This window comes from Cydia pomonella, chromosome 10, assembly GCF_033807575.1.
Source record: "Cydia pomonella isolate Wapato2018A chromosome 10, ilCydPomo1, whole genome shotgun sequence".
NCBI lineage: Eukaryota > Metazoa > Arthropoda > Insecta > Lepidoptera > Tortricidae > Cydia > Cydia pomonella.
Window position 1 is genome coordinate 11,665,404 of NC_084712.1, and position 23,357 is coordinate 11,688,760.

Sequence of the window (23,357 nt, forward strand, 5' to 3'; positions counted from 1 at the left end):
CCTACAAACAGACAACCCCCCTAGCGGGCGCTAGCACTGACTGCATTAACAGCCTAACTTCCTAAATGTATGTTTTTCCCTTTCTTACAAATACATAAGTTAAAAGACAGCGTGTATCTCTACAATAATGTTTTATGCTCATGTAGAATAAACAGTATATATATCTGAACGTAAAGCAATTACGTATAACCACCAACATACAAATCCACGCGTACGAAGTCGCGGGCAACAGCTAGTAATCAATAACTCTCTGAGTGGAGTGACATGAACGCTCTAGTAAACTATTTTTGAATACTGGAGTTCGCGGTAGCCCCTTGAAATTGTTCCGTGCATCAATAGTTATAAATAATCGAAATGACTAAACACATCACAAAAGTACAAAGCTTGGCGTAAATTAAACAGTGCTGCAATCATTCACATTCCAGCTTCCGTTTGTACGAGTTCCAAGTTTATTAAAAACAAATTGAAGACTACTTATATCCTTACATAGTTCTATACATATATACCATTAAAAACCATTATTACTACGTACAGAGTCGGCACCGAGAACCATTATTTTGTGCCATGAGTTGTTGTTTGTTTTGGCAACAAACCATAGAAGCAGAGTGTGAAACTCGCGATCTAAACGAGTAAGCGCCATGAATTGCCTCCACGCATTCCAGAGATAAAGGGCCATGACAGACAGACGGACGGGCAATAAAGTGATCCTATAAGGGTCCGTTTTTTCCTTTTGGAGTACGGGACCCTAAAAACCGACGGCAAACTTTATATATTGCTTATAGATACCTATTAAATAAAATAAAAATTACCAAAATAACTTACCTACCAAAGATGTTCAAATCCCTAACTAATAGCTCACTTGCACTAGATGCAATTGTACTTTTAACACTAGTACTTACGTTTATTTTATTTTTATACTATTTTTTAATAAGTATGGTTTTTGATTGTCGCTATCGCTAATATTTGTAGGTAATCTCTATCGTGAGACTGCGACAATTAAAACAAATCGGTTACATAAGAATCATTAAAATCGGTCCACAAAGAAACAAACGTACTTACAATAAAATGCTAACGTAATGTATATGCCTAGACTGAGACGACAGTAATAATTATACCCGATAAAAGTGACGGGCGTCTAGAGTCGGGCTAAGCTTATTATGTTCAGCCTTTGCAATGACAAAGTGTGTACATATCATCAAAAATATAAAATTACTATGTATATATGATGTTTGTAATGCCAATTCACATTTTGTCACGTCAAAATCAATGCAGAGTATGCATATGCATAGATGCGCTCTACCGTGGTGGAACTAAGTGCCACAACAGACACTATTATTATTTTTATATTATTTTATAATTATATTTATTTATGATTATAACCGCACTTTTCTTATACCAAATATGAGGTCATGAGTCATGTCTAAAGAACGTGTCTAAATTCAAAGCCTATGGTTATAAAGATTTGTTTTTTTTAAGTATACTGGGATCACATATACGTGCGAGCGGCGAGGAAAATGACATGGATCTGGCGATATATTTATCTAATTATAAATAATGTGAATATTAAAATATTTGTACCTATCCAGCAGCAATATAAAAAGACCGGCTAAGTGCGAGTCGGACTCGCGCACGAAGGGTTCCGTACCATTATTTATAAAAAAACCGGACAAGTGCGAGTCGGACTCGCCCACCGAGGATTCCGTACTTTTTAGTATTTGTTATTAAAGCGGCAACAGAAATACATCATCTGTGAAAATTTCAACTGTCTAACTATCACGGTTCATGAGATACAGCCTGGTGACGGACGGACGGACGGACAGCGGAGTCTTAGTAATAGGGTCCCGTTTGAACTTTTGGGTACGGAACCCTAAAAATATCTTATAGACTAATGACGTAAAGACTAAACTTAAAACTATGTTTAAGCGACAAAATACCGTGGCTTCGTTGAGGGGTCTGCTCTTGTGTGAGATTCGGCAGTTTGCCACGACACCTCCGAAATACGACACCGTAAGTCTGAAGTTCGATTCGCATCCGCATTCGATATTAGACCAAAGTCGACCTATCCAAGGGACATAGTTGAGCAACCAGTATTGCTTCTCGGTCTGCAGATTCTTAATATCTGATTCTGGTTCTCCCGGACAAAAACTTAAACTGTGTCACTATCAAAGTTTCATATTAGGGTACCTATATCAAACTATGAGCCTACAGAACCAATAACATCTTGAAAAACAAATATTTTCGGTACTAGTCTAAAATAAGTGTAATTACACGCGTCACTGTCAAACTCAAAATTGCTAGAAATATAATAAATTTATTTAAATAAAGTTATCGCATTCGTATCAAAACCAAACCAACTTACAGTGCAGTATAGGTAGAAAACAAACCACAATATGCTTGTTACTGATATACTAGTTCCTTGTCGAAACGCTATGCGTGGCTAGGGGCCACATATAATATATGTTTTCCTATATCCAGTCCTGACTAACAATAACACTTAATTATTTGTTTAAGTAGACAGTTAGCAGTATTTTATGAAAAAAAAGAAGGTAAATAGTTTCTGGGTCTTGTGGCTCGTTGCCATTTGTAGGTACCACAAAATAGTTTTAAACATAGAGCGCCTGACTGCCCTAGTATCTTACTCGTACTTTGCAACTTTATCCACTCGCACATTGATGCATAACATATGTACAATACATACAAATATGACGTGCGCACATAGATGCTAAAAGGGTTCCCGTACTGTACATACATATAGGTATAGTGTGTTCGCATCATGTCAGTACATACATCGTTCACACTGTATACTGAGAATTTGTAAAACTTAATGCTAATACATACCTAAGTACAGTATAACCGATGGCTCGTCATTGGTAAATAATACTGCGGCTTATCATAACCTTAACACTACATATTTACTTCTATAGGTAGATACAAACACCTGATCAAGATACAATGATGTTCTGTTTCACTACAAACCCTTTTTCGAAATCGATAAATTATTTTCTCATACATCTTCACCAAATTGATAATTCATGATTACATGCGCGTATAATAATTGAGAAGAGTCTCACCATCAGTTCAGAATCAGGAACCTATTCCTCTACTACCACTTTGGTGGTTTATAATTATTCTACTTAATCGTACAATGGTTCTTAAAATCATCGGTGAACATACATAAAAAAATACTAGTAAACTGTACCTAACCTATTCCTCATTACAAGTCAGATAACATATAAGAATATCACACTAGATATGTACATGGCGTAGTAGGGATCACAGTAGTACTAGACAACGATCACAAAATAAAAGATAAATCTCGGAAATTTGTAGGTAAATTAGCCAACAACTTCGTTCACCGGTTTGCCAGTGTTAATCCAGAAAGTGATGCAGTGCAATAATCTAATCATAGGAAAAAACTGACATCTCCGTATCGCCTCGTCATTCGCACGCATAATGCACTCCGTGTTAAGTTAAGACTGATCTAAGTATACAACAAACCTATAACGTACCTACTGATATGATATTATTGGGGGTCTATATTAAAATGCATAACTTTGTCCTGCCTATTTTCACTTCGCATAACAAAGTTTGGTGTAACTAGTGATCCAAATAAATTGACTAATATCCTAATATTTTTACGCATAAGCTTATCCATCTCATGGATTAAATTTTTTTTTAATGTCGAATCTCTATACGCATAATCGGTACATCCTAAATTTTAATAGGTATAAAAATCAAACTTCAGTCGACTTATATACGGCTAAAGAATATATGCGAAAAATATATTAGGAAAACTGGTTGTAGGCGAATTGAAATATTAAAATAATGACTTTTATGCGAAGTATATGACAATCAACTTTATGCGAAAAAGAGGGCACACATGATAGTGGACATAGAAACTTTTTACTAAATCTGATGGCGTAGTTCATCGTTTCGGATGCCTAATGCCTCTTAGACTGCCCCCTGTTTCAAACCGTTAGCCCGACACATACATACCTCCCCTTTATTACATATGTGTCCGTAACATGCTTACTTAGGTCTAAATCACTTACTTGTTCAGTTGCATTTATCCGCCCTTACTGGCACGTCGGTGAATTGCGATCATTGTGGGCGTACCGGTATGATCCGCAAACTTGACAACCCTAGATGTCGAAACAGATCGAGTCGTGACCTTCATTTATCTTATACTACATATTAGATATTATCAGATTTGAATCAACATCTTAAATCAAACCTACTTATCCTGCCTCCTAATAAATAATTATATTAAAAGTTATTTTATAAAGATCTTATGCAATTTACAACTATTACTTCACTAACTTAACCACTTTGACATGTCCATCTGTAGATTTATGGCCAATAACCACACAAAAATAATTCATGTACATTAGAATACACAATACAGAACATGCTTAGAATACACATAAGATAAGCTTAATATTATCAGTCACAAGTTTAGGAAAGAGTATACATACCAAAACTAGCTCTGTTCTGTATTTTATTTTCTTATGTACAGTTTATAGTTTATTAAACGATATTTTATCTTCATTCAGCAGTGCGAACTTCTACGAAGGACGTTCTTTGCAGTAGTCACGCATGAAAATGCTTGTATTTTACGTGTATCTCTGAAATTAAAATAGGGATAAGCTTAGACTTTTGACTACTTAGTCGCGATTTCAAGCGAACATACTCATTTCCGTTATTAAGACTAGACACCTATCGAACAGTCGAACAGATTATTTGTTTCGTCCAATATTATGTTTTTTGTTTCGGATTTCGCTTGTAGGCAAGCACCTATCTGCTGTTGTAACCACAGAACAAACATAAGTAAGACATGTATAGGTGTTTTATTTTTATAGGCATTCCTGTAAAATTTGCTCTTGGCCAAAATAAATGACTGTAATATGCACAAAAGTAAAATTAAAACATAATAAACGCACCTAATAATATTTTTATACATGAAGGTTACGGTGGCAGGTGTCATCTTCATACAATTTATAACCTTAAAATTCGTCTTTGGTAACAGTATAGGCGTAAACATGCTTGCATATTTCAGGGCACCTTCTAGTTTTAAGATTATTGAACCTTTTCTAAGGGATCAAAATGCTTTCTTTATGTTTGAATCTACCTACCTAATTTAGAGACTATAACAGCGGTCAGTCACGTCCAATTTTAATGTTTAGAAATTATAAATAGCAGCGGGGTAGCAGTTGACACATGCAAATAACTAAAATTTAAAAATAAACCTTAATCTAATCTACAACATTGACAATCTCGCGGCGTTGTATGGGGGCTGTCAGTCTTCTAACTATATTTACTAGTCTTGTCAATACTAACACCGTATGTGTTGGCGTGAGCGTGGCATGGTTCGTGTTCGTTCTTGCGCTAGGCATTTCTCGATTCGGTAACGACGCCGGTGACGCCGCCGCCGCTTCAATGATATTTGGCTAGCAACGGAGCTGGAGGTAGTAAACTTCGTCTCGCCAATGAAAAGAAAAACATTTAAACACATTAAGGGAAAGTTTTAAGTTATTGTGAATAATAAATTGATTTTACTTTAGAACTGTCCAATGTCCATAACTTGGTTATCTCTATTTATTGTGAAATGGAAAAAATATTTCTAAGTTATTTGTTAAAAACAATCAAATGCGTTTTCTTAGCAGGGTTCTAACCTGGAGCCGTTTACTTTATTCGTATTAAGTACAATCAAAAACATATATTTTTCAATAAACTGTGTTACCCAAGAGTCAAAAAAGACACATGTTTACATGGAAATACGAGTAGAAGTACCTTGTAAGGAAAAATCACAATAATATCAGAATTTCAAAGAATTGTTTTAGAAATCATAATTAATATAAAACTAAACTAAATCTAATAAATATTGCAGTGCACTTGGGGAGCCATTAGGTAGTACTAATCAAATAAGTTCCAGGATTCGAACCCGTTACTTCTTATACAAATACAATATCAACAAACTGAACCCATCGGCCTAGTCCAAATTTACGCAATGCATGTCTGTAATAGGCAACGCGGGTAAACCGGCAACGCCGGTAAACCAAGTAAATGCAACAACCACTTAAGTTTCTTCACTGGGCCTCGAACCCAGAACAAATTTTCTCAGTCGAAGTCACCACCAATAGGCTAATATTATATATATAATATTAGTATCGATTGTTATAATTTATGATCCAATAAGTTAGTCGAAACAAAAATGATTCAATTTAATTTAATTTAATACCGAACCTTAGTCTTAATTTTGTTACTCTTTTTTATATAGTACAAGGCAGCGCAGGCTCTGTTGATGCAACAATGGATCGAGCACCTTTTCTTTCCAGGATTCGAACCTGGAGCCGCTTGATTAGTTCACATCACAATAATAATCATAGGTAAATAATCAAGCTAATAAGCTAATAAGTTCCTTTACCCTATTTTATTGCATTGCACCAAAAACTATTCGGTAGCACTAATCAGACAATTACCAGGATTCGAACCCGGATCCCACTGAAGTACAACAAGTAAATCAATCAATCAATCAATACCAATAAGCCAACCAATCAATAAAGTGCTCTCACCGGGGCTCGAACCCAGGTCCACTAACTTCTCAAACCGAATCATAACCAATAGGCTAGGACTGTCGTCCTAGTCTCAGTTTTAATCTAAAGTATTCGTGATGCAGTGAGGACTGTGTGGAATCAATACTGATTATAGTCAACAAATCCGTGATCACGTTAAGCCTCCATGTACTTGAAAGTTAGTATTCTTCCAAATTGTGAGGCTCTGTCCACGCTACATGATATTTAACTAATCAGAATAGTATGGTAGAAATCGTGAGGTCAAAATAAAACTTGTCATGGTCATTGTATCAACTATATATATGTTCTTACATTTTATATAAAATATTCTAATACTATAAATAGATAAGTAAAGTGGCAGGTACCTATATACAGGTATAATCGAACCTTCAGGGACAAGTTCGATGATACAAAAAATTACTTTGTCCTTGCCTGGGACTCAAAGCATTTCCGCAACATGTTTTAGCTAAATCGGTTCAGTGTATTAAGCTTGAAAAACTAACGGACAAACGGACGGATGGACGGACGGGCAGATAGACAGACGGACTAACATACAGACACATGGACGGACGGATGGATGGACAGACGGACAGACGAACTGACGAACGGACTGACGAACGGACTGACGGACGGACGGATGGACAGACGGACGGGCAGACAGACAGACAGACACATAGACATACCATTTAAAATATTAGTAGGGAAATAGGTATAAGTGTTTTAAATAAAGCAACCTATCTCTATGCAGGTAACAGCAATATAAAATTACACACAGACACACACACACACACATAAACCATTAAAATTTACGCATATAACGCCAAAAGAATAGGTTTCCATTTTTGCCACTTTGACTACGGATCCCAAATCACCAAACCAACATTCTGAGTATCTTAATCTACTTGTAATGTAGAGCTACGTTCCTAGGGCAAAGCGGAGACATACAGCGATTACAGGTTACTGACCTTAAAACGCAACCCTCTGGATACACTATTGGTGGTGAAGCACATCGATCTCCTGCTTAGAGCAGCCCGCCGCTGTTGTCTGTAGTCGCTTACATATAACTTCTGGAGTAACATGCAGTGCCTGCCTGCACCACAATCATATATCTGGACTATAACATTTTTTTCAAGTACAAACGTCGCATTCATATATATCTTGTGTATGGATTCGAAGCCGCAACACTACCTAGATTTATATAACGGGAAACTTAGCTGTACTTATATGTTTTTTAAATATAATTTACAGTTATTGTAAATAGATTCTAGATATTTAATTTGAATAAAATTGCTTTTTGTAAATGACATCGAATCGAATCGAATATGACAAATGTCAATTTTTTTCTTATACCCAAGTCATAGACAATCATTATACCTTAAGGCCAGTCTAGACGGGAAGATCGAATCGAAACTTACCTAAATAACTATATGTAAAATTACTATACGTATTCCTATAATATTTGAGGTGCTCCGGTGTTCCCTCGATTCCTCATAGTATCCATCATCAGAACTGGACCTTGACATAAATGTTTCTTAAGAACTTACTTGCTACAAACTTAACAAAGAAGAATCGCGTGCGTAGAAAAGTTCCAATCTAGTCAAAGTATTATATGCCTATAAGATTTGAGGAATTCTTTCGATTTCTCATGGAACTCATCCACCTCATGGAACTCTACCTTATGACACAAATGTCTCTTAAGAACTTTACTTGCTACAAAATTAATAAATAAACCAAAACGGGCGCGAGTTGGCAAATCTCATTCTGATCAACATCAGCAGTTGCACTTCGTCAAATGTCACTTTATTTTATTAAAAATGTTTGTGAGTTGATGAAAATCCAAAAATGACTCAGCTATATCTATAAGAATTTAGGAATTCCTTCGATTCTTCATGAAATCAGTCATCAGAACAGGACTTTGACACAAATGTACCCTAAGAACTTACACAACATCAGCAGTTCCACTTCATCAAATGTACTTACTTACACCCAGTTCTTTGAAACAGTACGTACTCCATTTTGATGCCGCCAGTCCAAGTTGGAGTGTTTTCTTGAAGGTCCAAACCTTCATTAGCCTCAGTGTCCTAAGAACAACTTAAAAACTGCTGAAAAATTGCTTTGGAAACGTTAACCGTCACTTGAAAACACTTGGATACCTGGTTCACAGCATATATTTGGTGCTGGTGCAACTGCAACATTACCCGAGTACATTAAAATATAAATAAATTGTAATAATTTAGAAAAATGGTTAGGTAGGACAGTCCACTTCAAGGTCGCGTAGATCAGAAGTAGATATGAATTTGTTCGACAATACGATATAGGTACCTAAGCATTTACATTGGCGCATTTTTTTATGGAATACTATCTAAATTGCACTTTGTATATATGCTACATTTTTAATTTAATTTGGAGCCTTTATTTTCCATGGAGTCGAACGCTATAGCAGCTATACGAGAATAAATAATAGATTTTTCTGACCTACCCAATGAATAGTGAAGGTCATCAAGAGCATACTCGCTGAGATCAATGGAATGGAGAGTCTTTCGATTGGACACAATTCTAACGCATTACAAATACGCTATTTTGTAATTACCATGTTGAATATTTTAAATTGCGTATTTTGACAATTAATGTTGACAAACAGTTGACAATGTTACATTAAGAGTCATTTTGACATTACTTTAGAAATCCATAAACAATGGTCATCTGTCTATACTTTTTAAAATGATGGAGTAAGACTGACGAGATTAGCGCAATTTATAAATGTTTTACGTCAAGTAGAATTTTGCTCTAGAGCGACATCTAGCGTTGAGTAGAAAAGTTAAAGCGTAATTAACTACAATTAATTAACTCATTTAATGTTTTTATTTCGATTCCTGCAACCGTTTGATATCAGCTATATTATACGAAAAATAGCTTAAGTATACAAATACTTTTCACGTGATATACATGATATATTTTTTTTTAACTGTAAATTGTGTCTCTTTAAATACTTTACTTTTAATACTTTTATTGGTGTTGATACAAGAAGAATAAAGTATATTTTATATTCTTTCTAATAAAATACGTTACAACTTATTATATCTCGCGTTTAAGGAAATATAACTGCTTATATGCGCGACTTCTTTTTTTTGTATAGCTCTGTCCCTGCAAGTTGTCTAAGGTTAGTGCCATACATTAAAATAAAACTAAGATTAATAGCTTTTAATCGACATATGTTTCAACAGTATACATCCATGGGACACTGCCCATTGTCCATGTCCCATATGTATGTAAGTCTATAAGGTATTTATAATATGGGCCTTTAGCCTTAATCAAATTTTAAAATAAATAAATAAAAATATTGTCCAAGTAAAGAACTGCATATACGCATCTTTTTATAAATAGCTACTTTAGCTAAAAGAACTAGAAATGCGTTACAACAAGCAATCTAGTAAAATGTATCTTTGCAGCTGGAATTCAGCTCGGCTAAAATTATTTTACAACTAGTGGTTCTGTGAGCTGCTGTAGACAGCCTTTGTGACAAGCTTAAAACTTCACGAGAACCAGTTGAGAATTACGACCTGTAAAGGAGACAGACATTTTTCATACAAAAGTGCATGTTCTCTTTTATGTAGATACAATTAACAAACTTTCAGATTTTGGACCGGGTATGGAGGAAAGAAAAGAGAGGTAAGGGCACTGTGAATGTCATCTCGCTTTGTGTGGTAGGGTAGGGATGTCATTCCAGATCTAGAACAGAGCCCAACTGGGAAAGTGCCTCCAACTTACAGAAAACCGCACACAAATAACTAGAACCTACTCATAGTGTTGTGTTCCTGCCGGGCTCAACGAGAGTATTAAGTTAACGGGACATATGCTTGATTGCACCAACGTAGTATAAAAACATAAACTATTATTTATTCGTATTAAAAATAATAATTTATTATTTATTTACAATTAGTATATACATATTGCTATATACAGATGATTACTATAACTAGCTTATATCTAAAATAGGCCCTTGAGGCATTGTACCAAGGATGCTGGCGGCATTTCCTCGTTGTATCGCAATACTGATACGTTGTGTGAGGAAGCTGCCAGCTCTTCGGTCACCAGTTACGTCAACCAGACGTTTCGCAATTTCTCCAAAAAAAACTTGTGCGCGCTGGGACCCCATGGACCTAGAGTTTCAACGCCAAATGATACAAAATGGTACTCTCTACCGAGGCTCTTATATTTATTACGTTTCAAAATTTCGGCGTTTTCAAAATAATTATGCATCTACTCCTCATCTTAGCGATTGGCGGTTTCATTTTAAGTTGGCGGTTGCTTCCCAAAAAATACCGAACTAAAGGAACCCGAGGGTTGCATCCCGAAGGAACCTCCAGTTTCGTCACCGGACGCGAAAATGCTAAGCCACGAGCGCTCACAATGATATTGGATCTATCGTTTAATTCAAGTAGAATTAACAAGGTACAGATTTATTGATTGATACAAGATTGGATCTTGCGATAAAAAGAATTCCCACTAGATCCATTTGTCATTTAAACTGGATCTATTACTAAAAGAAGTTCTCGTTAGATCCATTGGCCGGAAGTTGGATCTAACGAACAAAAAAATTCTCACTAGATCCATCTTGGATCTACTGGTTGGATCTATCGAGAATGAAGGTGTAAAACATACTTCTGCTAAACACTTTTATACTAAACCGAGCCAAGGAGCCGCACTAGTTAGGGTGTCAAACACTAGAATGCTTACCTTATTTGATTATTAGTGACACGTGGCTCTTGCTTATTTTTTTGCTAAATGTTCCAATATCTCATTAGCCAATACCACAAGATGCGTGATACTACCACACAGTTCTCAGTCCACTTTTCAACGCTATACGAGTATACTACGAGTACATATATCGCTAAGATTAAACTTCCGCCACATCGCTTTAGTGCCGTGTCAGACTTCCCGCTACAATAAAAGGACAGTCTGGACAACCCTTAGGCGCGAAATTAAACCCGACTTCCTGAACCACGGAACTAGACATAAAGTAGCATTTTACGTCGCACGACTTAGAAAGACTTCATAAGTACGCCGTAAAGTTCATATTATTCACTTTACTGTAGAAAAGTTGAGTATAAAATATTGTGGATTATATTATAAGTACTTATTCATTGTATAACGGGAATCTGGTTTTACCGGGAGTTTGGAATTGTTTTAGGATACTCAGAAAATGATGATAGAATGTAATAGTTATAAAAACATTTTTAAAACCTTCCACGTTATATAATAAGGGTCTCCCCAAACCAGTCGACGCGGAGTCGGCTTTCGCCGAGTGTTTTACACCACACTATTCGCATTTAGCCGATCGACCGTCTCCGCGGTTGGACACCTGCGTTTAGCAGTCTCATCCTCCTTGCGGCCGTAGAGACGCCCGATCGCCTGCGACTTGCTATCGCAACAGTTGTAAAGCGACGGTCGGCTCTCTCGTGCTCCGTCCTGCCGTCGAGACGTCAGACAGCACACGTACAGCCGTTGAGTCCGACGAACAGATGTAGGACAGGACAGCGGGTGATCGGCAATCGTAAATCTCATTTTTGGAGACTGGTTGTTAGTAACAATCTGAGTTTGAAATTGAACAGACCTGTAAGATTATTTTCCTTGGTAATTGTTACATATTATATAATAACCTGTGATGATGGATATTTTACGTAGACGGGCATAGAAAAAAAGGCTTACCAGCATTTTTATCGTAGCCTACTTGTTGGAAGAGCTAGAACAGCAGAAAAAGCGGAGGCGACCGTGGGTTGATTCTTTGTGGCAATATAGATTAAGTGAAGGTGAATTTAATTTACGATATCCTCGTTTGAGACTCGATCCAAAAATGTTTTACGATTATTATGGCCGTCATCGGCTCTGTTCGGCCGTCGTCAGCTATGTTCGGCCGTCGTCAGCTATGTTCGGCCGTCGAAGACGCTGATCGGCTTCCGCTAGCTCTGACCGGTCCTTATCGTAGGTACTCGGCCGTGATCGGAGCCGTTCAACTCTTTCCGGCACCGTACGGCGGTAAAAGGAGATTTATGAATGCGAACGTGTGCGGTAGGCTGCAAACAGCGTCGTACGAATGCGAACAGCTTTACGGCAAAACGCCGTTTTCCCGTCGAAAGATGTCGTTTCGCGTGGGCCGAGCCGATTTACGACTTATTCGCTCTTATTGCGTTGACATAAAGCTTTTTCCGTACGCGATTTGCCGAAACGGCGTCGACTAGTTTGGGGAGACCCTAAAGGTCTTTAAGGACGAACAACAACAAATGAACCGGCTTTGATTTCGTGTTTTGATTGAAAGTTTTAGTAGTATACCTAACTAAAGCAGAAATATATAATTAAATATGCTGAACAGGGATATCTAGGAACTATTAAACAATCATTTTGTCAATTTTTAACATGACCGTGGAAAAACTTGATTTTGAGGATTTTTAACACGCTTTTATTAGGTCGACCTGTATGTAACTATGTAATGGAATCTAAGGTAACTAATTTAACCATCTTCCAAGGATCGTAGCGTCATGAAAATTGGCAGCTGTATGTAATTCTGATGACAATACAATAATATGGTACTGTCGAACTGATCTGATGATGGAGCCGGAAGATATGAACTGGAACTTCATGATGGAACATCGTATCATAGCTGTGTTTGAATTTGTTAGAAAAGTCTTGTAATGAACTTTGATCACGATTAGGTTTCAAGGTCTGATAATGACTACGATATTCCATCATGGAATGCACTGGCATTCCATGATGGAATATCGTATCATAGTCGTGTTTCCACTTGTGAGCAAGGTGACTTGAACACTATTAGGTTTCACATTTATAATAGCGTGTTTTTCTAGTGTTTTTTTAAACTAAGTATTAATTATTTATTTTTTCTAACCTCACTTAAAGCAATAATTTTCAACCGAAATTTCATCTCAGTATTGTCTCAGTAATTTTAACAATCTTCTACCTCAATTTTTTACAAAAATGCCGAGGCATTTAAATTCTACGCTTCCGTACTTCTATCGGATAACTAAATAAAAATACATATTTAAATCTCCTGAGCAGTGGGGTCAAAAGGTCAATTTAATAAGTTGGAAATTCTGGACACTCCTCGTAAGCCTCCGGGCTTAGGTGTAATAGCACATACAGCCAGACCCGTGAAAGGGTCTACTTAAACATTATAATATTGGTTTAGATGCAAAGATGTGCCCCTGCATTTCAATGAACTGGGCCGTGCTGATTGAACCTTATATAAATTCTTGCCGGCCGTCGGCTCTACATATTTATATACAATCGAAAAAAATATATTTTTGTATCATGCATGGCAAAAGAAAGTAACACAACTAAGTTGTGCTAATATTATATGGGTTAAGAGATCATATCTACGAGTACCTATGTATAATATGATAGTCCTATCTATTGAAAAATATTTTAGTTCGACTTGTTTTATGGGTCATATTGGGAAATGAAATCGATGTTAAGAAAAATTGTTATCCAATTTTTATAAGCCTTTTTATACGGATCATACGGATGATTTATTTGACCGCAATGCCATTTTACCGAAATTCTATACCCAGAAGAACCATTTCTAACCCTAATATTTTACAAACAAATCGTTTATTATCTCCTCATAATTCCAAAGTAAGGTGAAATTGAAGTCACTATTCCTATAATTTCATTTAAGTGGCATGATGGATACATAAACTTTGTATGCCCTGTTTTGAGATTGAGAAGTGGGTCAGGTCAGGATAAAACTGCGCCCCTTACAGAATGGAACTGCAACCACAATAGTGGATTAGGTTAGGTTAGAACTGCGACCCATACAGAACAGAACTGCGACCAGAAAAAATAATTACGTTAAAATTGCGACCCTTACAGAACTCAAATGCTACCAGAAAAGTGGATTAGGCTAGGTTAGAACTGCGACCCTTACAGAACTCAACTGCTACCAGAAAAGTGGATTAGGCTAGGTTAGAACTGCGACCATTACAGAATTCAACTGCTACCAAAAAACTGGGTAAGGTTAGCTTAGAACTGCAACCCTTACAGAACCAAACTGCTGCTGCTGCTGCTGCTGCTGCTGCTGCTGCTGCCGAAAAGTGGGTTAGGTTAGGATAGGATAGGAACAACAATACTACGGAATTTCAAATAGTTGCGTTTTGTATCATTTCCGAAATAAACCTGCAATCAATTAAAGTTCGGACTCTTGAAAATGTAAGCAATGATACTTCGGGCAAACAATATTAAGGTCAACAATAATAAGTTTTTGGCAAAAAAAAATTTTAGGTACAAGATTTTATCGCTGACGGTAATTTTCTTTCCACAGGCAACTACTACTCATCGAGACATTCTCAAAACCTCAAACACAATTAGATTGCGTTGTTTTATCACAGAGTTCCTATGGCCACCTCCTGTCTCCATCATCAGATCAGCTCGATGGTACCATAATATTGCATTGTCACCCGACTAACATATCGAAAACCGGGAAGTCGGTCATATTTTGCTTCCAAAATTTGACCTGCACAAACATAACATAGATTACATAACAAAGTTATTTTTTTGTTTTTAATAATCGGAATGAAAGTATTTAAGTTGAGATAGGTTACCATCATACTGATATAAATTAATAGTTTAAAAAACACTAGAAAAACACGCTTCAAATCAATATATAATAGGTTTGTTATAACCTTGAAACCTGATCGTGTTCAAAGTCCATTACGTGACCTTTCTCACAAGTGCAAACACGACTATGATACGATATTCCATTATGGAATGCCAGTGCCTATCTTCCGGCTTCATCATCAGACTTTGAAACCTAATCGTGGTCAAAGTTCATTACAAGACTTTTCTAACAAATCCAAACACAGCTATGATACGATGATTCCATCATGAAGTTCCAATTCATATCTTCCGGCTCCATCATCAGATCAGTTCGACAGTACCATATTATTGTATTGTCATCAGCACTACATACAGCTGCCAATTTTCATGACGCTACGATCCTTGAAAGATGGTTAAATTAGTTACCTTAGATTCCATTACATAGTTACATATAGGCCCCTGTTTCACCAACCTGACAAGTACGACATATGTCAAGAAAAATTTACATCGACATATTCTTTCTGTTTCACCAAAATCTACAATAGGGTTGTTTCCAATTTTTTGAAACGCTTGTATTACGTTCTATATTAACTAAAAGTTGCCCTAAAATTCAACTCTTGTACTAAAAACGGCTTTAAATATGTTAAATTAACAAAATATATTTTGACAGATGCTTTCGCGCCCAAAACGCTCTTTGAAAATTGTGTGACGTCACAGTTTACGGTTTGACACATAACTACATACACACGTAGAAGATACGAACTGTCAACTGACATTTGTCATTTGTTGTTTATCGCCTAACTGTCAACAGTGTCAATCCGAGAGTTGTGATGTCATCAGAATCTTCAAAGACGTTTCGAGTTTGGTGACGTGACGTGTGCCAAAAGATATTTTAAATTCAATATTTACAAAAATATGGTCATTACAGGCCCCCTAAAAGTAGTTTTACATGTTCTTATAATCCTAAAGAATTTATTAGGATACAATTCTGCCCTAAGATTTGTAGATGGAAACAACCCTATTGTCACACGATGAATTTAGCCCGTAGCTCAGAAGTTGAGAGGCAAAAACCGATCAACTAGGAGCGCGATGCATCTGTCTCGCTCTAATTATATACAACAAGCGCATAATAGTTATTATTAGAGCGAGACACGTGTAGTATGAATGCATCCCGCTCTTATTGCTGTACTATGAATGAAACTAAATATTAAACGTTTACACGGAGCGTAGCCAGACATGCTCTAGACCGGTTTATTTTATTACATATTTAGTAACTGTACGAGTATTAAAGCGGTTTCTTGTAATCAAACAAAATTCATTTCTCACATTTTCTTCTTACTCTCTGTGGGTAGGGCTAGATTACCGTGCGGCCATCTTATTTGTTATCTTGAGTCCGTGACTCTCACACAGTAGTGTACATCTACACACATGTATGAGCGAAATGCACGCACGAATGATAACAAAATTACATCTTCTTGATAGCAAAACTTACAAAATCGAACTGGCTTCCGAGTCCCTTACCCTAGGCAATAAAGAGGTTGATCTCGGCACAAATTCCTGTCAAAAAACTTTACAGTATGATAAAATAGATAATAAATAAAATGTTTTATTGTATTCATGTCGTCAAATCTATCTTAATTTAAATAATTAGAATGTAAATTAACATAAGTGTAAATATAGTTACTTAAGTTTATCGTCTATATTTACAGTTATCGTAAATATGCTTAGTCAAATATTATTATAACAGAAATATTATTTAATTTATCCATAATGAACTAGGTATATATTCTCCTCCATGGTTAAGAATAAGTAATACTTATCTCCGGTATATGAGCGGGTCATTGCTAATAATGTACATGCATGGTATAGCTCTGTAACCAATATGAAGCGACCGCCCATCGCTAAACACGATAATTGTCACGCAAGCCCGACAGTGTTCTTATCTCATGTCAAAAATTACCGACATTTCTACAAATATGTCAACTTAGAAAAATGACCTCTGTTTCACTAAACAATTGTCCGCGACATATGTCACAACTTTTCTATGAACTTGTCGCCTGTCGCTTGACATATGTCGAATTGTCAGCCGACATATGTCGCCGACCTAATAAAAGAGTGTTAAAAAATGTGCAGAACTATTTTAGAAATTAAATTAGTCAGGTAGATAAATAGGTTTTTCTCAAACTTGCAATGAAATGTTGACATAACTTAGTTCAAATTAGATCTAGAAATACTACGTATCCGGTGCGATGAGAGAAGATGATATGTAAACGAATTTCATACAGTCGTACACACCTAAGGCCTGTAAAGCAACCTTCTTTAGTTTTTAAACGTCAAATTGTGACACAATGTCCACAACGTCTGGCATTCAACCATCAAATAGTAGTAGATTCTTAATTTGTTTTTATCTGTGTTTTTGTTTTTTTCATTGCAGGTTTGTGACAAGCACTATACAAATCTCGGCGAGAAACGGCGTCTATATCTACTTGGCCTGCAACCCTTCCTTTCCCGGCCTCTATAGTAATATACTATTGATTACATGTATGAGAGGAGGGATATACCAAATTCTTTACTAAATAGAAACGCGATAAACCTATTTTGTACTTTATCAGTCATTTTCCTCAAAAAAAAAAATAGGTAAGTAACAACACAGAGTTTGCAAATTTGGAGCCTCATTATTTGCTTCTTTAATTAGTGCCTACAAAGAAGTTATAAACAAAAAAGGTAAAAGTTAAGCACTCGCGTTAGATACTTGTGGGTCACAATGTTCAAAGAGAACTCGTTACCGACTGCTATTTGTTTGGGCTGGAAGATAAAAAACACGAGGCTAATTAAAATAACAACAATACTTTGACAAAATATTCATTAGTCGTGACATTTAAAATAGATAGTAGCGTGAAATCATTGAATTTTACTAAGAGCTCTTTACCACTGACATCCAGCTTTTTGCGGAATCCAGTTATCGGTTATCGTGCATTTCGCACGTACTTGTCCGTATATGTATTGGCCTAGGCGAGACGCACGATAACTAAGTAACTTTATTATAATATCATTCTGTACCCCTAGTGTAAATATTTTCGACAGCGAAACGTGACGTACGCGTTTGCGTTAAGTGTCATTTTGTATGAGATTTTTGACTTTCCAAAACGTCCCGCTTGGCGCGCTGTTCAAAAACTCATACAAAATGAGACTTAACGCAAACGCGTACGTCACGTTTCGAAATCGAAATTAATTACACTAGGGGTACTGATGTCAGTGTAACGTTCAAATTGTCTTGACAGTCCCAGTACTTATTATTAAAAAAACTAAATATTATTTATTATCAGGCATCTAAAACCCATAGATACACATTCCTTACAAATAATACAATTTTCAAAGCTGAAAATCTATTTCTAAGACAGTTTTCTGTTGATTAAACTTACGACATTGGCGGTCATCCATTAATTACATCGCATGTTTATTGGGAGGCCCCTTCCCTCAAGGTCAAGAAAATGTGACATGTTGTGACAAGGGGGAGGGGGGATTCACTAAACTTGTGATGTCACTTTAACTTCAACTGTAACTGAACATTGTTATGATTTTTTTTATCTTTTGTACAGTTAAATAATTTAAATTATTGCAATGACAAATCTTTATTATTCGTGAAATTTTTATTCCTGTGGCGGTTTCGTGTCATGAAATTTGTAACAATGCTTTTATTAAAATACGTAATAATACTTACTGCTGATTGCGTTGCAAACAAAATAGCGAAATATGTGACGTCACACCAGGGGGGGAGGGGGTTGCCAAATCTGGTGTGACAAGGAGGGACAAAAAATCATGAATATTATGCGATGAAATTTATGAATGACCCCTTAGCAATAGCGGTAATAACAGGGTCAATTATTGGGCATTAGCATCTTGGGCACTGGGAAAATTACCTTTATAAATTTAAATATTACATAGACAAAACTGACATTAATATTTGTTAATATCACTTCGCTGTGTGAAAACATGCAGTTCAAATTTCTGTGATAACGAATATGCTAAAAATTACCACGATTCGAAAAATAAAAGAACGGAAAAATCGTAACGCGAAATAAAATCAAACGGTTTCCGTAATCGCAGAGCGGTGGTCGATGTTAAAAATGGCATGTCGTGAAATTGTCCGCGTTTCTGGAATCTTCCATCAGCCAATTGCAATAAATGAGTGAGTCTGATTGGAATCCGATGGTACATTTTTTTGCTCGGCAGACGTCGGGCGAAGAAATGGAGGCAATTTTCCGTACTCGGGTCCATTTATCACAAGCCATTAGGTATTGCGATGTTTGGACGGTAATTACGATGGAAATGATTTTGTTAAAAAAGATTAGGGATACAGGTTTTCTAGTTACGAGCGGATAGCAGAGATAAATAAGATACCTGTTCAAATTACATTTAAAAATGTTTTAGCTGTATTTGAGGAATTCATCAATGTATCAAAAATAAGCTCGAGCGCCATCTAACCTATATATAAAGTTATAAATAAAATCAATAAAAGGCAGGCTTTACAGCGGGGCAAAGTTGATGTTTAATTCCTCGTGGTAATATTGATACTCGAGTAATCGAAAGACTCCAAAATTGAACCACGAGCGTAGCGAGTGGTTCGAAAAGTGCATTCTTGAGCGTTGTGCCGGTTTCGAGGCACAGAGGTTAAACAAACTTTGCCACCGGCACCGACATTTTTCACCACGTCAACGTGAGGAAAATATACTAATTGTAAAACATTACAAATTCAATCCAAATGAATGCTATTAAATATATATCATTCAAAATCATCACTTAAAAGTCAATTCTACCAGCCGACATGAGGAAACAACTCAAAATTAAGATAAAATTACTTTACCCCTCTTGGGGAAAAAATCCAACTTACTAATCAGTTTTTAAAGAATAAAGAGAGCCGGGGTGATGCGGCAAAAATTGGTTATTTCTAAAGCCGTAGACCAAAAGATACTGATCACGGCTCAAGAATGAGGGTCTAATTAAGAAGGGTTAAATGCCAATTATATTCCAATGTGGAGATGCCCTCGCAGCGCAAGAGCAGGTTACAGTCAACGTCAGAGATATGATTTCATTTTTCGCCTTATTACAAAGGAGTACGGTGCAGAAGTGTAAACATTTATGACGTCGCGTCGTCTGTACAAAGACTAAATGAACCCCATAGAGTAAATGAAGTTCCTAATTTACTTCTATATATAATCGCATGCCAATTATTTACCGGCAATGATTCGTTACTCGTATTGGATGTTTCCATTAAGGTTAATGGACTTAATCCCCCGGCTCTAATGGGTGATTGGATCCCTCGGCTTTCCCGAATCCTGCGATTATTCGCTGGTCCGGCTACACTTTCTTATACAAACACAATATTCCTTTTAGTCTTGCAAAAACAAATATTTCTAGGGTAAATAAACGGCTTCGGGCCTAGTTAAACCACCAAAGTGGTAAGGTTAGTATTTTGGTATTTTCTAAATACGGTATAGGTTACACAGAAGCTACGAGTATTATAGCGGAGAAATTCAGGTCAGCTCTGATATCATAATTTTCTTATACCACTTCGGTGGCAAACAAGCATACGGCCCGCACGATGGCAAGCGATTACCGTAGCCTATGGACGCCTGCAACACCAGATATTTATTATCATTTGGAATTTTTCACTATTGGTGAACAATAAACATCGTGAGGAAAACTACATTCATCTTCGAAAAAACTCAAAAGGTGTGTGCGAAGCCCCACACTTCACATCATGCCTAAGTGGGAATTAGCCCAAATCCCAATACAATATGAGGCCTATCCCATGAGTGTAAGTATATAAGCTGACGACGATATAAATGTAGTAAGGCAAATGTGGAAAAGATATAGGGGGGGTGAATACTGAACGTAGATAATGCACGTATATGCGAGAGTTCTTGCCCTATTACTGTATAATCTGCAATACATTTTATTTGCCAGTGTTCCCCAAATTGACCCTATATAAATTCCAAACATTGTAAAACCGTATTTGACGTCAAGCAAATGATAATTGCATGCACAAAGACGTTGCGAAACGGGTGACCTGAATTAACTTAGCAAGTGATGCATGTACTCACGTATACTGGGCTGACATCCTTGCTTCATAATTGGGGCTAGGCTGCGCCGGAGAGATTTAATTAAATCTTCCCCGCCCGGCATTATTCCGAGATTGACAGATTGACGTGGATATCCCTGTAATTAAATTTTATAGACAGACCGCTAATTAACATCGTTTTTGGATTATTAATTTTGCTCGTAATTAGTCTACAAACAAACAGTACATTCGTTTTCTAAAAATAAAGATCAAAGTCCTACTTAGACGGTTCAAAAACTCGCATGATTTTCGCTATATTGCGGTATTTGGTCGATCGACTGAATTCATTGTACTCTGTAGTTAGCAATGTATCCAATATTGCATGCAAGTTAAACTTAAGCCGTCTAAATCTGACATACCTAAGTTCTGTTAGATAGGTAAAACAATAAAGGGATTATTTTGTATCTTTGATGATGAACATTGCTTAGATTAGTTTGTATGTCAAGATCAGCCTAAATAGCTCAAAATCTTGGCCCTTAAAATGAGTTGTGGTAGCTATCTTGGACTAATAATTCTGGTAGCTATTAATGAAGTCTGCTAAGAAAACTCACAAATATCCTGAAATACCTTTCAGTCTCATATGAGCTGTATGTATACACACTCACTCCTCTGGCGCAGCAATTCAAAATGTGTCTTGGACTCCAACACGACTGCTCGCCACTGATCCCGGTCCTGTGCAGTTTCTCGCCAGTCTTCAACCTGGAGCTGGCGCAGATCCGTGTCCACCACATACCAAGATCGACCGGCCGGACGACGTGCTGTCGGTGTTCCTTCAAACGCTCGTTTCACTGCCTGATCACCTCCCATTCGCTCTAGATGGCCGAGCCACCTAAGCCTTTGCGCATTTGTGACACCCATGATACTTGGCTCAGCAACTATCTGTTCGACTTCGACGTTTTTGCTGATTCTCCAGATGCCATCGGATCTCTGCGTTGGGTCGAGGATTTTGCGAAGAATGTTTCTCTCAGCCACCAGAAGCTTACTTTCTTCCTTCATAGTTAGTGTGCAGGCTTCACATCCGTATGTCGTATTGTGGTTTTGTAAATTCGGATCTTAGTGTTTCTGCTGAGAAGCCTGGACATCTAGACTTTCTACAGAGCTGACCGCACCGCAAGTCTGAATGCAAATGTCAATTTCTTCGTCACGGGTGTTGTTGTCGTTGATCGTACAGCCTAGGTAGTTATTTAAATGTAGCCACCCCTTTAAGCACAGTATCTCCGACATGTAGATCTGCAGGTTTACCTCGAGCGGTTTTATAACGTCGCGTGTGAAGATACACAGTCTTATTGTGGGTTATACGTCGGCTTACTTTCAAAGCTTCGGTCTCAAGGGTCTTAGTCGCCACCTGGACCTCTGCTCTACTGCTAATAGAGCCAGATCATCTGCATACCACCATTTGCTTTCTTGCTGTGTATGCTATATGTATACACACCCCCATTTTATTTAATACGGTTGATTTCAATAATTCTTAACATTTTTTAAAATACTGATTTGACGATAGGCCTAAGAAGCGCTGGATGGACGTCGTGATAGCGGACATGAAGAGAACAATCTCACATCTGAGGATGCCGAAGACTGGGCGAAGTGGAGAAGATTAAGTAGGAAAGCGGACCCTGGCGCTAGGCCGGGAAAACGCTAGGTTGAAGAAAAAGAAGACTGATTTGACGATAAATTTTACGAAAACTTTTGACAGATAAAAAATATGTATGTCATGAAGTAGTAGTAGAACAGATTAAGTATAGGGACCGTGCGCGTTGGAGGGTCTGCCATCTTGTGGCCTGAATTGGAACCATAAACATACAGCTGTACACGTCACGTGTTTTCTTGTGCATAGTAGGTTCTGCCATCTTGTGGGCTACATCGGAACAAAAAACATCACATTTACGCCTCGCGCCAAAAATCTGACGGCTTCTGTGCTACCTCCTACAGTTCATGCACGCTCCCTATATACTAGTCTTTGTACAGCATAGTCAATATGAGGTTGAATTGCTTTAAATTATTAATGCGTTGCATGAAGGTTTTGCTACCCTTTGTGTTTTTTACTGTTTTAAATGCGG

The 23,357-nt window shown here is 37.0% G+C and overlaps 1 long non-coding RNA gene across 1 annotated transcript; it reads right to left on the bottom strand.

Moving 5' to 3' along the window:
* Window positions 1-4,484: 4,484 nt before the first annotated feature.
* Window positions 4,485-7,781, bottom strand: LOC133522096 (uncharacterized). Its single transcript, XR_009799998.1, has 2 exons — window positions 7,538-7,781; window positions 4,485-5,473 (listed from the first exon to the last, which is right to left on the bottom strand). It is a non-coding gene; the product is annotated as an uncharacterized LOC133522096 (long non-coding RNA).
* Between the last annotated feature and the right edge of the window lie 15,576 nt (window positions 7,782-23,357).